The sequence below is a fragment of the Callorhinchus milii genome, unplaced genomic scaffold (assembly GCF_018977255.1).
Source record: "Callorhinchus milii isolate IMCB2004 unplaced genomic scaffold, IMCB_Cmil_1.0 Scaffold565, whole genome shotgun sequence".
Lineage (NCBI taxonomy): Eukaryota > Metazoa > Chordata > Chondrichthyes > Chimaeriformes > Callorhinchidae > Callorhinchus > Callorhinchus milii.
This window is the reverse complement of record NW_024705306.1, coordinates 37,769-42,422: the sequence shown is the minus strand read 5'-3', so window position 1 is coordinate 42,422 and position 4,654 is coordinate 37,769.

The following is a 4,654-nucleotide window of genomic DNA, read 5'->3' as shown; positions in this document are numbered from 1 at the left end:
TCCCTGATAATCAGTTTGAGGCAGTTAAAATTTGTAAACATGTTCGGAACGCGCCTGACCACTTGCTCAGCAAAACCCCCAAGGGGATCGGGATGGTAGGTCCAGGACCGAAGTGATCTTTCCTGATCATACTTAGTTCTTTACCAGAAATTCATTCCTAGCCGCATTTGTTCGTTCTAACGGCAAAGCTTTCAGGACCTCCAGGTACCTACTTACATGTGGGACTGCTGTATCGCCAATAGCTACTCCCGGAACGTGAGGGAGGGATGATGCCATGCTGCTCTCAGCCCCCCGAAATTATTAAAGCGTTCGGCCGGTAAGAGGGGCTTGCTGCACTCGGGTCAGTAGAAACCACGTTCATAACTGAAGTCCCTCCCGAGTGCCTAGTCGCTGTCGTCCTCAAACGACCTATCTGTGTGTCCTGAGGCCTTGATCAGCGTGTAGACGCGCTCCTAACCGGCAACGCACACGTAAAACCTATCCAAGTTCCCTTCAACAGTTAGGATTAGTTTGAGTCCATCCATTAACCCCTAGCCTCATGCTGCGGTCGTAACTTGAGCAATATTCCGGTCTCAAACGGCGGGACCCAGCTAGAGCCTGAGCCCACTTTGACTTTTGGTATAATAGATATAAAACCCTGCCAATACTCTAGCCACTTTGTCCCCCACTGTATGGTTCTATAGCTTAAGCAGTCTACACCTTGGCGTTGTCATTTGCAACATATACTAATGCCATGGCCTCGTAGAGCGCTGTTGCATAAAGCGTTATGGATGAGAACGTATGTACTGGGTGCGTTATCCTCAGAGAACCTCAACAACCGTCCCCTCGTGGATATGGTTCCGCTCCATTTCCGTCCTCGAGGACAACTCGTCGGGTCCGAAGAGGCAGTTCATCTTCACAGACATAACTAAAGAAAAGCAATCCAATTTGCAGTGGTGGCTAATTCTCGTGCTCCACTGATTCGCAGCTAGAGTCGCGGCATCCTATACAAGCGCGTTGTCTATAGCCGCAGGTGACGGCCAGCCTTCCTTCGTAGGTCCCTGCATATCACCATTCAGTTAGTTGAAGGACCAGTAAAACAATATTGTCGTCTCAATACCGCACCATGTGTGCGGCAGGCCCCTTCATAGGATTGTGATAGATTGCGATACCGCGCCCTTATTGCTATAGCCGACAGAGTACGTCAAGTTAATCCCTATGGGTGAGCTGACCTATATTTCGCATGAGCACGAAGCCTGTGACGTGCCCCCCTGAAAACGCTATGCGATCCAAGGTCCATCGCAGACTTTGCGAGGTCATACTGTTGATTAACTCACTTGGAGGAATATAAAACATAAGGGTCAGTTGCAATGTCGGCACTGGCGCTATCTTAGTTTCTTGGCTTCGTCGGAGTGCTTTCTCACTACTCAAGAATGTCGTCATCTTGTGCAGAATCAGTCCCATACATACAGCGGAGCCGTCTTGTCTTCTAGGAGGCGGCGCTCAATGTGAATTAACTAGTACCCTATTTAAGACTACCCGCATACGTTTGGTTAGAACGATCATAACACTCGTCCCCACTTCCTTACTGCTTCGATTTTGAGTCGCTCTTTACCGCTCATATCAGGTGGTCGCAAGAGAACATTTTTCGTATACGATAATGGCCTTAGTCTCCGCCACGACCGATTGCTTTCAGAATCGAGCGTTAATTCAATGGTCTGAACCTACTTGAAATCTCCGTATATTTCCCATCCAAGCGCCAGGCTCTTCTGCGTGTAACGGTTGCAACATGGCTGCGAGTTATTCTGAATAATATTATATCAACTCGCCCTCCACAGCTGCCGCCAGATCGCCTGAATCGTTTCCGCCAACCACAGGGACTCCAATCCTGCAAACAGGACCGACGTTGGGATCGATAATAAAACAACCACTCTAATCTGCCGCGGTTGATGATGTCTCGCTTTTCCGTCCGTTCTAGTGATTATGTACTTCAAGCTAAGATAACCCGTAAAGCGTAGATTGTTAAAAACTATAAGATACACTTGCGCATATTCGGCCGTGAATTATGTTTTTGATTACCCCAGGATTTTACTAGCCCGTGCAATATGACGCTCTAAGGGGCGCACTCTTCCCAGGCCTTGTGTTAGAATTTGTCCTCGAGACGCAAATTTGGGAATGCCCCCCCACTTACTTCCAAATTTAGTCTGCCACAGACTTACCCATGACTGCAGAAAGATACAAATCATTGCAATAGCCAAGGCCAGTTTCAAATCTTGTGTAAACCCCCGCCTCGCGTGATAGGCCCAGGATCGAGGGGCGTGAGCTAAGCAAGAGCTCAGGGTCAGCATCCACCCCCAACAATTTGCGCGTGGAACATAATTTATCCACTGGAACAAAACGCATATGAAGTATCCTTTCGAGCACCCATGAAAACTACTCTAAGGACGCGCTCGCAGGCCTAGGCCCGGGCCACCCGTTTACGCTGACTATAACATACATGTCGATAGCCTCGCGGCGTCAGAGGACAAATTGTAGTATCTCATAGCTCTAACCGCGTCGTAGTCGGATAGTTGCGTATCTTCCTCCTATAAGTGTGTAGTTTGGATGATCAGAGTCATATGTCTCTGGATCTGTCGCCCCCCACCGGACAGTTACGAGAAACGCGCTGGGGAAAGGATGTTTTTCGCTTCATTGAGCTGCAAGGAGTAGCACGAAAAATACATTTCGGTACAAGGTAGTCTCGTGTATGTTTGGAATGCGGGGAGCCTCGGCCTGCTGTATAGGGCCAATATCTGTCCTTACATAGACCTATTTCCATTGTGTTATAGGCGCAATCGAGAGCCGTAACGCAGCACATTTGAAAGACCGTGTGCTTGTAGAGGTAATAAATGGACACTGTGCTGACATACTCCAAAGCATATGCAGCCGGAATACCCGATTGGGTAAGCAAGGTAGAGTCTAAAAGATGTATCTTTAACATGTACGAATACGAGAGAATGTCTATGACGGGCACTGGGTCTCTATGGTTCTAGCCCGACCGCCCACGGGACTACTGGGGCCCCATTGATATATCGTCTCCTTGGTTTCCGTCGCAGAGGCCTTCCCTCTTAAGATGTGCCCTACCTACGTAGATCATACCTAGGTAAAAAAACATAGCGGACATTAGGACGGCTTATTTTCTAATGTCTCGCTCTGATTCCATACGATAATAGTCCCTCGGGAACGTATGTTGAGACATATACTCTCCAAGCTCCTGCTGACCCCCCCCTACATCTCTGCTGAATGATGCTTTACCTGGCTGAAGGACCTCGTTTGGAGGGGTACTAGATAAACTGCGGCATACAGGACCCCTTACAAATAAATTGAGGGGAATCGTCTCCCGTCATTAAGCTGAGCGGGTAAAAGAAGGATGATACACTGTGACTATCGTAATCGACCCATCTTCCCAGATTTATCGTATGCACTGCATTGTTAAGTGTGTCATCTCCCGAGCCCTGCGTTGCGTCAGTTACACTATGTTCAATGTTCAAACGAGCTATGTTACCGCATACGGGTCGGATGTTTACGAGAGGCCAGCGTCCCTATTATACACTACGGAATAAATACATGTTTAACGCACTCTCGTCCGCATTTAACACTCTCTACTTATCTTTCTCTTTTTCGGGTAGAGAGCAGGTAACCGCGTCGTACGTCGTTCCTGGAAGGTGCGCAATTGGGAAGTAACCCCGGGTTGTGCTGATCCACCTCGCGAGCGATGTTGACTTAATCGCGAACGCTTAGCAGTCATGTGCTAAGTGTGTTTGCTGTACGTACCTGTCTAGTTATCCAAGGGTCCTTCATTATCGCAGGTCTCACCCTATGCCGATGGGGCATAATCACATGCATATTAAATGCAAGATCCTGTCTTACGGCCTATCGCAGTAGTGTCTTATATTAAGGATTGTTCTCCAGTTGAACGAATGAATCTTTACATCTTCTCCTCGCCCGATTGGGATAACACTTTTTACACCAGTTCCCAGCACAGAGAATTAACCCACTCTCAGCAGGAGCCACTAAATACTGTAATCACCTCTCCTTGAAATTGGTGATGATCCTTTCGCACGATGTTAACTAGCCTAACGCATGGCTCCTGTAATCCGTCGGTAGGCCCGACTAAAGCCAGAAGTGCCCTATGGGTGGAGAATCAGGTTCGAAAACGCACTCATTCATGTTCTAACGACCGGGATCTTCATTTTACCCTGTACTGATGAAATGAGCGAACATTAAACAAATCCTTATATCGTAGGGAATCCTCTTGATGCTACCCAGAGTGCCATCAGTATCAGAGGCTCGCCGCTCACTACGAATCTATAATTAGCCGGCCAGCCGGGAGGGCTGCCCTACAGACTTTTTCGGGCGACCCTTCGCAAGTAAACGTGCCAGGGTACACGCTTAGGCTCTGTTTCCCAGTGGGGTTTTCCTGCCTAATAAGTTGCCGAGCGAATCCGTGCGCAGTACATAAATAGTTGTGCTTTTGTTGTACAACTGGGCCCAGCGCTATGCCCGGCCTTCCAGGATACATCAGTTACATACGAGCTGCCTTGTTAGATTGATCAGACCTCTCGCTCAGTCGTCTTGTGTACAAAAAGGGTGCTATCCTTTCCTCGCCGTGCGCTTCACCCGGCCGCCCGGTCCT